The 13,001-nt window shown below is 48.0% G+C and overlaps 1 pseudogene; it reads right to left on the bottom strand.

The window, feature by feature from the left end:
- Positions 1-11,205: 11,205 nt before the first annotated feature.
- Positions 11,206-12,176, bottom strand: LOC127044823 (olfactory receptor 52R1-like; annotated as a pseudogene).
- Between the last annotated feature and the right edge of the window lie 825 nt (positions 12,177-13,001).

The raw sequence follows: 13,001 nt of genomic DNA on the forward strand, positions 1-13,001 counted from the left end.
CCCATCCCAGGGCTAGTGGCTAATGTATGGGACTGGAGACCTGAGCTGTATTCCTGACTTTTCCAGTCACCTGTTCTGTGACATCGGACAAGTCAATTCTCCGTGCCTCTATTTCTCCTCCCACCTTGACTATGTCTTTGCTAAAACTGCAAACTCTTTAGGTCAGGGACAGGACAGTGCCTTCGCACTGTGCGGTCCCAATCTCAGATGCGGCTTCTAGTCATGACAGCAGCAGAAAAATAAGTCAGCTTGTAAAGAAAAGACATCCATCACTGCTACAGTAAACGGCAGCACAAAGATTACAGCCCACACCAATGTGAGACTCACTAACCAGCTCTGAATCAGAACTTCTCTGATTAGCCCCCTGCTCCCCTGGCTTCTGCGGTTTAAATCCTGTTTTCTCCAGCTGGGGCTGCCTTTTGCTAAATGGCTGGGCCTGTGTCTCCAGCAGGGTTTGGCTAATGTGGTCCTGTCATAAACAAGTGGTTAAGGGTTAATGCCTCTATTACCTGTAAAAGGTTAAAAAGTTCACCTAGCCTAGATAACACCTGACCAGAGGGACCAATGGGGGAACAAGATGTTTCAAAAGGAAGGAGGGAAGTTTTTCCTTTGTTGAGAGTTTCAGTTTCAGCCAGAGTGAAAAAGATCAAGGAACCAGCCTCTTATCAGGGTTGTAAGTTTTCGAAAGGGATAAATAGGTTGATGTTTATTTCTTTGTAACCTGTCTTGTGCAATTAGAGGTAGAATCAAATTGGATATTTAGGTATTTTTTTTGTGTAACTAAATTTGTGCCCAGGGGAACATCCTCTGTGTTTGAAATCTGCTGTTTGTGAGAGTAGATGGTATGTTTTCTTTTACCTTTCTTTTCTTTAATTAAAAGCCTTTTTTCTTAATACCTGATTGATTTTTCCTTGTTTTTAGATCCAAGGAGATTAGATCTGGACTCACTAGGGATTGGTGGGGGGAAAGGAGGGAGGATGGTTAATTTCTCCTTGTTTTAAGATCCAAGGGGTTTGGATCTATGTTCACCAGGGAATTGGTGAAGTCCCTCAAGGCTACCCAGGGAGGGGAAGGTTTTGGGGGGACAGGGAGTGATACAGATACTGAAAATTCTGGATGGTGGCAGCAATACCTGATCTAAGCCAGTAATTAAGCTTGGAAGTGTCCATGCAGGTCCCCACATCTGTACGCTAAAGTTCAGAGTGGGGAAGGAACCTTGACATGGTGAGCAGCGGTGAGGGATTTTTTAGGAACTAAAAGCCAGATTTTTTTTTCCTCCTTTGAGATGCTGAGGAAGCAGTGAAGGAGAGATACCTGTTTGTTTGTTTGCCTCGCAAACCAAGATAGCTCAGGCAGAGCAGGGAAAAATGTCAGGCAAGGAGAAAAAAAACCATACAGCAACAACTAGAATTGGCCAAACTCCAGGCTGAGGAGGACCAAAAGGAACATGACAGACAGATGGCCAGAGAAGAGGCTGCCAACAAAAGAGCTATGGAAGCAAAAGAAAAAGAGATGGAGATCCAGAGAGAGGCCCACAAGCATGCCCTGGAATTAGCAAGGGCTAAGCAGGATGTACCAGCCAACCCTAACAACCCTTCTCCAGGTACTGCTTCCCATCCCAGAAAATTCCCCACCTACAAGGCAAGTGATGATACTGAAGTCTTCTTAGAAAATTTTGAAAGGGCCTGCCATGGGTACAGCATCTCTACAGACCAGTACATGATAGAGCTGAGGCCACAGCTCAGTGGACCCTTAGCAGTGCTGGCGGCTGAAATGCCTAAGGAGAACATGAATGATTATAAACTTTTTCAAAACAAGGCCAGAATCAGAATGGAGCTAACACCTGAGCATGCCCGTCGGCGGTTCAGAGCCCTAAGGTGGAAACCAGATGTGTCATTCACCCGACATGCCTACCACATTGGAAAGAATTGGGATGCCTGGATATCAGGAGCAAGTGCTAAATCTCTAGAAGAGCTGTCCTTCCTAATGCAAATGGAGCAGTTCTTACAGGGTGCTCCTGAGGAAATAGATAGGTACATCCTAGATGGGAAGCCCAAAACTGTAACCTAAGCGGGGGAGATTGAAGCCAGATGGGTGGAAGTGGCAGAAAAGAAAAAACCTACTAGCAGTTGGAGTGAATATCAGAGGGGGCAAACCGAAACTAAACCCTATCACCAGGGGCAACCCAAGGCCCCACCTACAACCCAGGGAAAGCCTCAGACACCTTATTGTCCCACCTCACCAGTCTCCAGCAATCCACCAGCCCAGTGACCAGTCAGCTGGGCGATGTTTTAAATGTAATGAACTGGGACATATAAAGGCCCACTGCCCCAAGAACCCCAACCGATTACAGTTCATTACACCACAATCACACCAAAGATCCCCAGGCCCAGATGCCTCTTAAATACCCTCGGAGCAAAGGGAAACCTTGAGAATGGGTGGAAAGAAGGTTATCGCATGGAGAGACACGGGGGCACAAGTGTCAGCTATCCACCAATCCTTAGTGGACCCCAAATTCATCAATCCAGAGACCAAGTGACAATTCACCCATTCTTGTCAAAATCTTTAAACTTGCCTACAGCTGAGTTGCCTGTCCAATACAAGGGCTGGTCAGGAATGTGGACTTTTGCAGTCTATGACAATTATCTCATCCCCATGCTACTGGGGGAAGACTTGGCCAACCATGTGAAGCTGGCCAAGAGGGTGGGAATGGTCACACGCAGCCAGGCCAAGCAAGCTTCCACACACATTTCTGTTCCTGAGCCGCCCACCAGGGCCCCGTATGTGTTACCAGAGACCCAGACAGAGGTGGTGGAACCAGATCTTCTACCTATGAATGCTACAACCATAGTGAATCCAGTTCCAGAACCAGAACTGGCAAAGCCACCAGCACCAGAACCATTGCCAGCACTGACTCCAGCGCTTGCAAACCCAACTCCAACTCCAACGCTAGAGGGCACCAGCGGGACTGAACTGTCAGAAGCAGCAGACAACCCTACCCAAGAGGCTCAGCCAGAGGCTGAAATATCACATAGTGCACCAGCGGAGAGCGGTTCACAATCAACGAAAACAACCCCATCACCTACGTCGCTTCCAGAGGGACCAAGCCCAAGGCCACAGTCCAAGGAGGAACTGATGTCTCCAGCCTCAAGGGAAGAGTTCCAGGCTGAGCAGGAAGCAGATGACAACCTTCAGAAAGCTTGGGTGGTGGCACGGAGCACCCAGCTGCCTCTCAGCTCTTCTAACCGATCCTGGTTTCTTGTAGAACAAGGACTTTTATACAAGGAGACTCTTTCTGGTGGACACCAGGAAGACTGGCATCCTCAAAGACAGTTCCGACTAAGTACCGGGTAAAGCTCTTGAGCTTATCCCATGATCATCCCAGTGATCATTCCGGGGTGAACAGAACCAAGGACCGGTTGGGGAAGTCTTTCCACTGGGAGGGAATGGGCAAGGACGTTGCTAATTATGTCCGGTCTTGTGAGGTGTGCCAACGAGTGGGAAACCCCCAAGACCCAATCAAAGCCCCTCTCCAGCCACTCCTCATAATAGAGGTCTCATTTCAGCGAGTAGCTGTGGATATTCTGGGTGCTTTCCCAAGAAAGACCCCCAGAGGAAAACAGTACATACTGACTTTCATGGATTTTGCTACCCGATGGCCGGAAGCAGTAGCTATAAGCAACACCAGGGCTAACACTGTGTGCCAGGCCTTAGCAGACATTTTTCCCAGAATAGTTTGGCTCTCCAACATCCTTACAGATTCAGGAACTAATTTCCTGGCAGGCACCATGAAAAACCTGTGGGAAGCTCATGGGGTGAATCACTTGGTTGCCACCCCTTACCACCATCAAACCAATGGCCTGGTGGAAAGGTTTAATGGAATTTTGGGGGCCATGATATGTAAATTCGTAAATGAACACTCCAATGATTGGGACCTAGCGTTGCAGCAGTTGCTTTTTGCCTACAGGGCTGTACTACATCCCAGTTTAGGGTTTTCACCGTTTGAACTTGTGTATGGCCACGAGATTAAGGGGCCACTACAGTTGGTGAAGCAGCAATGGGAGGGGTTTATGCCTTCTCCAGGAACTAACATTCTAGACTTTGTAAGCAACCTACAAAGCACCTTCCAACACTCTTTAGTCCTTGCTAAAGAAAACCTAAAGGATGCTCAAGAAGAGCAAAAAGCCTGGTATGATAAACATACCAGAGAGCGTTCCTTCAAAGTAGAAGCAGCAAAGAATCCTGTAGCACCTTATAGACTAACAGACGTTTTGGGGCATGAGCTTTTGTGGGTGAATACCCACTTTGTCAGATGCATATACATTCACCCACGAAAGCTCATTCTCCAAAACGTCTGTTAGTCTATAAGGTGCCACAGGATTCTTTGCTGCTTTTACAGATCCAGACTAACACGGCTACCCTTCTGATACTCCTTCAAAGTAGGGGACCACGTTATGGTCTTAAAGGCGCTACAGGCCCATAAGATGGAAGCGTCATGGGAAGGGCCATTCACGGTTCAAGAGCGCCTGGGAGCTGTTAAGTATCTCATAGCATTCCCCACCTCGATCTCAAAGCCTAAAGTGTACCATGTTAATTCTCTAAAGCCCTTTTATTCTAGAGAATTAAAGGTTTGTCAGTTTACAGCCCAGGGAGGAGATAACGCTAAGTGGCCTAAAGGTGTCTTCCACGAAGGAAAAAGTGATGGTGGCGTGGAAGAAGTGAACCTCTCCGCCACCCTTGGACGTCTTCAGTGACAGCAGATCAAGGAGCTGTGCACTAGCTTCGCACCAGTGTTCTCAGCTGCCCCATGACGGACCAAATGGGCATAGCACTCCATTGACACAGGTAATGCTCACCCATTAGAACCCCACCCTACCGGATGTCTCCTCAGGCCCAAGCTGCTATAGACCGGGAGATCCAAAGCATCCTACAGATGGGTATAATCCTCCCCTCTAACAGTGCATGGGCATCTCCAGTGGTTCTAGTTCCCAAACCAGATGGGGAAATATGCTTTTGCGTCGTCTACCGTAAGCTAAATGCTGTAACTCGTCCCGACAACTATCCAATGCCACGCACCGATGAGCTATTGGAGAAATTGGGACATGCCCAGTTCATCTCTACAATAGACTTAACCAAGGGGTACTGGCAAGTACCGCTAGATGAACCCGCCAAGGAAAGGTCAGCCTTCATCACCCGTGCAGGGGTGCATGAATTTAATGTGCTTCCTTTCAGGCTGCAAAATGCACCCACCACCTTCCGAAGACTTGTAGATAGTCTCCTAGCAGCATTGGGAGAATCTGCAGTTGCCTACCTCGACGATGTGGCCATTTTTTCTGATTCATGGGCAGAACACCTGAAGCACCTGGAAAAAGTCTTCGAGCGCATCAGGCAGGCAGAACTAACTGTTAAGGCCAAAAACTGTCAAATAGGCCAAAACAGAGTGACTTACCTAGGACACCTGTTGGGTCAAGGAACGATAAATCCCCTACAGGCCAAGGTGGTTGCTATCCAAAAGTGGCCTGTCCCAAAGTCAAAGAAACAGGTCCAATCCTTCTTAGGCCTGGCCGGATATTACAAGCGATTTGTACCACACTGCAGCCAAATCGCTGCCCCACTAACAAACCTGACCAAAAAGACCCAGCCAAATGCAGTTCAGTGGACTGATGAGTGTCAAAAGGCCTTTACCCAGCTTAAGGCGACACTCATGTCTGACCCTGTGCTAAGGGCCCCAGACTTTGACAAATCATTCCTAGTAACCACAGATGCATCTGAGCGTGGTGTAGGAGCAGTTTTAGTGCAGGAAGGACTGGATCAAGAATTCCATCCTGTCGTGTTTCTCAGCAAGAAACTGTCTGAGAGGGAAAGCCACTGGTCAATCAGTGAAAAAGAATGCTACGCCATTGTGTATGCCCTGGACAAGCTACGCCCATATGTTTGGGAATGGTGTTTCCAGCTACAAACTGATCATGCTGCACTAAAGTGGCTTCATACTGCCAAGGGAAACAACAAAAAACTTCTTCAATGGAGTTTAGCTCTCCAAGATTTTAATTTTAAAATTGAACACATTTCAGGAGGTTGTAATAAAGTAGCTGATGCACTCTCTCGTGAAAGTTTCCCAGAGTTAACTGGTTAAAATTGTCCTTGAAATGTAAAAAATCTTGTAGTTTTACATAATTAGTAGTATATGTAAAGGTGCATGTCTTTTATTAATTTATTTATTCTAAGGTTCTAGGAAGAAATCACGGCCAGTGTGGTTCAACACTGTCTGAGATTTGGGGTGTGTGTCATAAACAGATAGTTAACAGTTAATGCCTCTTTTACCTGTAAAGGGTAAAGAAGTTCACCTAGCCTAGCTGACACCGGACCAGAGGAACTAATGGGGAACAAAATGTTTCAAAAGGAAGGAGGGAAGTTTTTCCTTTGTTGAGAGTTTCAGTTTCAGTCAGAGTGAAAAAGATCAAGGAACCAGCCTCTTATCAGAGTAGTAAATTTTAGAAAGGGATAAATTGGTTTATGTTTATTTTCTTTGTAACTTGTCTTGGTACCATTATGGGAATTATCAAAATTGAGTATTTGGGTATTTTTTATGTAACTAAATTTGTGCCCAGGGGAACATCCTGTGTGTTTTGAATCTGTTGTCTATGAGAGTAACTGGTATGCTAATCTCTCCTAGAGGGTTTTCTTTTACCTTTCTTTTCTTTAATTAAAAGCCTTTTTCTTAATACCTGATTGATTTTTCCTAGTTTTTAGATCCAAGGGGATTGGATCTGCACTCACTAGGAATTGGTGGGGGAAATGAGGAGGGATGGTTAAATTCTCCTCATGTTAAGATCCAAAGGGCTGGATCGGTGTTCACCAGGGACTTGCTGAAAAAGTCTCTCAAGGCTACCCTGGGAGGGGAAGGTTTTGGGAGGAAAGGGGGTGTTCCAGACAAAGGATCTGGATGGTGGCAGTGATACCAGATCTAAGCTGGTAATTAAGCTTAGAAGTGTCCATGCAGGTTCCCACATCTGTACCCTAAAGTTCAGAGTGGGGAAGGAACCTTGACAGGGGCAGGTTTGCATCAAGGATAAAGACACACAACTGTCACACCAAAGCCTGGGCAGTCATGAAACTGGTTTTCAAAGCCTCTCAGGATGCGCAGCGTGCCTTGCTGTGCTCTTCTATTCAACCTGATATCTGGCGCAAAATGATTGTCTGCCGTTGCTTTCACAGAGGGAGGAGTGACTGATGACATGTACCCAAAAGCAATCGTGGCAATGTTTTTGCCCCATCAGGCACTGGGAATTTAACCCAGAATTCAAGTAGGTGGTGGAGTCTGTGGGAACTGTGCGATAGCTACCCATAGTGCACTGATCTGTAAGTTGATTCTATCCACGGTAGTGAGGATGCACTCCACCAACTTAATGTGCTTAGTGTGGACATACACGATCGACTGTATAGAAATCGATTTTTAAAAATTGACTTCTATAAAATTGACCTAGTTTCGTAGTGTTGACATACTCCAAGAACAAAATGTTAATTTCTGGAGCAGATGTAACCTCCTCCCATTGATGCTTCACCAACTGTAATGGCCCCTTAACGTGATGGCCATAAACAAGTTCAAAGTGTGAAAACCTCAGACTGGGATATGGTACAGTCCTGTAGGCAAAGAGTAACTGCTGTAACACTGGCTCTCAATCATTGGAGTGCTATTCATGGATCTACATATCATGGCCCCCAAAGTCCCATTATATTTCTCCACTAGGCCATTTGTTTAATGGTGGTAAGAGGTGGCAACCAAGTGGTTCACCCCATGAGCCTCCCAAAGACTTTTTATTGTCCCTGCCAGGAAGTTAACTCTTACCCTGGCAAAAATCTCTGCCAATGCCTGGCTCACGTTTTTAGCCCTGGTGTTGCTTAGAGCTACTGCTTCCAGCCATTGGGTGGGAAAATCCATGCAGGTCAGTAGGTAGTGCTTTCCCCTGGGTATCTTCTTATGGCAAGGACACAGAACATCCACAGCTAGACGCTGAAATGGAACCTCAATTATGAGGTGTGGCTGGATAGGGGCCTTGATCTGGTCTTGGTGCTTTCCCACCCTCTGGAACACCTCACAAGACTGGACATAGGTAGAAATATCCTTGCCCAGCCCCTCCCAGTGAAATGACCTCCCAAAATGGTCTTTGGTCCTGTTCACCCCAGAATGACCACTAGGGTGATCATGGGCTAAGCTCAAGAGCTTTTCCCCATACTTAGCTGGAACGACTAACTGTCTCTGGGGATGCCAGTCCTCCTTGAGCCCCATCAGAAAGGGTTTTCTTGTATAAGAGTTCCCCTTCCACAACAAACCTGGATGTATTGGAAGAGCTGAGAGGTGGTGGGTTGCTCCGTGTCACTGTCCAAGTTCCCGTGAGGCTTTTATCCGCTTCCTGCTCTGCCTGGCACTGCTCCCTTGATTCTGGAGACATTAGTTCCTCGCTGGGTTGTGGACTTGGGTTTGGTCCCACTGGAAGCAATGCAGGTGATGCGAGTGTTTATGTTGACTGTGAACTGCTCTTTGCTGGTGCACTAGGTTGTATTTCAGGCTTTTGTTAAGCTTCTTGTGTCGGTTTAGCTGCTGCTGCTGCAGGCTCTGTGACTCCCCTTGGTGCTGGCTGCCCTGACTCTGGTGAGGTTGCAAGCCCGGGCTCTGGTGCTGACTGCTCCACCAGTTCCAATCCTTGGACTGGTTCTGACTGGGTTCCAGGAACTGTATGTACAACTGCTGCCACAGTCTCTGGTCTGGGATTGAGCTCCACCACCTCGTACTCGGTCCCTGTAGGAGGCTCAGGAATAGAGTTAGGTGTGGAGGCCTGTTTAGCCTGGCTGCGGGTGACCATCTCTACTCTTTTTGTTAGCCCCACATAGTTGGATAAGTCTTCCCCCTGCAGCATAGGAATGGGAAAATCATCATAGATTGCAAAAGTCCATATTCCTGACCAGCCCTTGTACTGGACATCAACTTGACTGTAGGCAAGTTAAGAGTTGGCCTTAAAGGGTTGCACCATTGCTTGGGCCTCTGGATCGATGAATTTGTGGTCCACCAGGGGTTGGTGGATAGCTGACACCTGTGCTCCACACAGCAAAGGCGGGGCCACGTGCTCATCTGGGCATGCAGGTAGGACTGCCCCCTGCACCCAAGCAGGAGCAGTGGTAGGCAGGGAAGGAGGAAGGGCAACTATGGATGTTAGGCAACAAGGGTCACTGGCGATGATGGAGCCAGCAGCCTGCTGGGGCTTGGGAGTTCCAGATGCTACTCCATACAGGGCCTGGGGCTCTCCCCCTGGACATGCCCCATCACCTGGCAGAGGTAGCACCGGGCCTCCCTTGAGGAATAGTGTACCTGGTACTAAGCCCCCTGGTAGGGGACCAAAAAGTACCTCTCGAGCGTTTCTCCGTCATGTGCCGCCGGCAGCACTTGAAGCTACCCTGCTGGCAAAACTGGAGGACGTGACAGAGAGCAGGGTCCTTGCAGCCTAGTGGGAGAGGGCTAATGACGGAAATCAGTTTTCCCAGGGTGGAAAGGAAATGTAGTAGGTCTAGCCCCATATCCTGTCTTCTGAGAGTGGCCAGTGCCAGGTGCCCCAGAAGAAATGAACCGTACAGAGAATCATCAAGTGATCCATCCCCTGTTGCCCATTCCCAGCTCCTTGCAAACAGAGGCCATGGACACCATCCCTATCCTTGCCCAAGCATTAAAAAGCTTCTGCATTTCATGATCAAAAGCATCACGCAGAGCAAATGTTAGACTTAGCCTCACCATTCAGCTTCAGCCCCTGGGTAACTTGTACTGACAGATGTTTGACTGCATGCATGTGTTCCCGCTGTGTGCCATCCCAACCCTGAGTAGACAGCTGGCACAGCAGACCTCACATGAGCCATCCAATGATCACCAGGTCCTTTAAGGGATGAAGGCAGAAAGTCAGCTTTATTGTCAACAGAGCATGGTACCAGAACCTCGCAGACTATATGAGATCACTAATACATGTATGCCCATCACAAGTGAATGGCAGGAATTTCTGTTCCTCCCTAGGCCAGACAAAGATACTCCCTCTGCGAGACATCTTTATACTCCCATACAAACAAGTTAGTTACTGTCCCCTGACATGGCTAATGATCGCCCATCATCATGTACATGTTTGATTAAAACATCTCTATTACAGGCTGTCATCCTGACCTTATCTCCGAGGAGGTCTCAGTGTGCTCCTGTTATCCTCTGAGAATGTTTTTATACCATCCTTGATATTGGGATGTTCTGGTACCTCTTTTTTTTTTTTTTAAATATCAAGATGTGTTTGTGTGAGTACTCTGCGACTGGCACGTCTTAAGAATGTGTATTTCTCCAATATGATCCATGTTTTTGCAAGATTTTGTGAGCAGGTCATGCTTCACGCAGGCCTCTGACACAAGGGCTTATGTCTCAGGCTCTCTTCCTACACATACTGAAGTTCCAGATAAGGTGCAGTGTCCATGTGTAAATAGCTGGCTAATGGGGTGTGCACCATGGATCTCCCTCCCTGTGAATGACCAAAGCCACCCCGTCCTATTCTCAGCATCCTGCCTTCCCAGCCAGTGCAGGGGCTTCTCCTTCCACCTCTCAGCTGTTGTCCACCTAGCTTCAAAACTGATCCCTGGCCCTGCCCCAGAGGCCCACATCCATTGCAGGGACCCTGCCAGCTACAGGCCCATCATCAGGAGGAACAAAAGGGAGCTGAAAGCTAAGGAAATAAGCCACACAAGGGTCTCTGCCCTCAGGACTTTGTAGCTCAGCCTTAGGGCCCACAAGCTGTACAATGAACAATCTCGATCATCGGCCACACAACCCTGCTCCCAACACCCAGCTCTTTTCGCAGCTTCTTGGCTTCCCTCTCTCCTCCTGACTGGCCTGTCAGCCCCAGTGCTGCTTGCTCGTTACACTTACTGCTTCCTTCCCAGTGCAGGAGCAGAGGGAGCCCAGCTGAGGGGAGGAGGGAGGTGGAGATGATTCAGTGAGTGACAGATGGCGGGGAGAAGTGAGCAAAAGGGCCAGGGCCCAGAGGGAATAGGCAGAGAAAGAGGCGGGGCTTCAGGGAAGAGGTGGGGTGGGGGACAGTGCTTCAGTGGTCCAGATACTAGTCAGGGATTCAGGGAAGAGGGCCCGGGACCATTTCTCCAGACAGCTCTGCACAGAGCACGGTCTGAAAGCTAGAGAACCAGAAGAAAACTTTTAGGTCTCTTTATAAGTAAAGACTGCTGGAGCAGTCTGTCCCAGATCTGTTTGGTTCTCACCCCGTAGATGATGGGGTTTAGCATGGGGGGCACCAGGAGGTACACTTTGGCAATAAGAACATGGAAATGCAGGGGCACATTGTGGCCAAACCGGTATGTGAGAGAGGAGAAGATCGTTGAGACATAAAAGGCTAAGATGGCACAGAGGTGGGAGGCACAGGTTCCAAAGGTCTTGAGTCGGGCATCCTTTGTGGGGAGGTTGAAGATGGCCCTGAGGATCTGGATATAGGAAACAGCGATAAAAAACACATCCAGACCAAGCACGCAGAATACCACAAAGAGGCCATAGTAACTACTGATGCGAGTGTCGGAACAAGCCAGCTTCACCACGGCCATGTGCTCACAGAGTGTGTGGGGGTGATGTTGGTTCTGCAATATGGCCGTGACCTCACCAGGAAGGGATGTGGCATTACGAGCATACCACCACGCAGCCCCACGGCCAGGCTGATCTTGGCCACAACAGGGTTTGTCAGGATGCTGGAATGTCTCAGGGCATGGCAGATGGCCACATAGCGATCAAAAGCCATGGCCACAAAGATCCCAGACTCTATCACTGCGAAGCAGTGAATGAAGTACATCTGGGTGAGGCATGCACTGAAATCGATCTCCCTGGAATTGAACCAGAAGATACTCAATGTTTTCGGTACAATGGATGAAGAAAGGACCAGGTCGGTGACGGCCAGCATGCAGAGGAAAAAGTACATGGGGACATGGAGGCTCGGCTCTGTCCTCACAATGAACAGGATGGTGAAGTTCCCCAAGATGTCTATGATGTACATGGTGCAGAAGGGGATAGAGATCCAGACATGGGCGGCCTCCAGGCCAGGAATACCCAGCAGGATGAAGGTGGAGAGGTTGGTGAAGTCTGTTTTGTTGGAATCTGACATGGAGTAGGGGAGAAGATGTCCAACTCTGAGGCAGAACCGTGTCTCCTGTATATACTGTATGTTCCCCTGACTTCCTGTATGTGCCCAGAGTCTATGATGTTCGTCGCAGGACAAATTCCTGGATGGAGAGACAAAGTTAATATGAGAAACTGCGTGCACATGCTTAGGGAGATCTGAGAGTGAGAAAAGACCAGACCTTTTCCAAGACGTGCCAGGGGCAAACAACCCAACTAGAACACACCTCAGGGAAAGGACCTGGGCATCATTGATACCAACTCCACAGAAACACCTGCTCATTCACAGCAGTGGCTAAAGACAGTGCTCGGATATCTGAGGTGTAATCATAGAATATCAGGGTTGGAAGGGACCTCAGGAGGATATCTGAAGGAATGCGATGGAGAACCCTGCTCTGGATGTGCGCTCAGTTTTGGTCACCCAGTCTCTATTAAGGATGCCGCAGACAGAAAGGGGATTTCTAAGACAGGCTGTGACAATGAGGGAGGCTGCCATATGCCAAAAGACTGAAAAGTGGGACTGTTTAGATTAGAGAAGGGACAAAGAAGAGGGAATATAATACAGGAGAGAAAAATGAAGGATGACACTGATTAAATTCAAATTGACAAACAAAGAACAGTTCCCAACCAGTAATATTTATAGATATTTAGTTCTTCAAAAGGACTAATTCTCCAAAGCTGAGGCCAATTATCAGCAAAACTTATTGGGAGGAAATATTTAGACAGAAAAATGGGATTGAAAATTGTGACTTCTTCAAGACAAAAAGCCATGATTCCCCAGTCTAGAGTGTGGACAAATTTGGCTAAAAAG

Source organism: Gopherus flavomarginatus, chromosome 1 (genome assembly GCF_025201925.1).
Source record: "Gopherus flavomarginatus isolate rGopFla2 chromosome 1, rGopFla2.mat.asm, whole genome shotgun sequence".
NCBI classification, from domain to species: domain Eukaryota; kingdom Metazoa; phylum Chordata; order Testudines; family Testudinidae; genus Gopherus; species Gopherus flavomarginatus.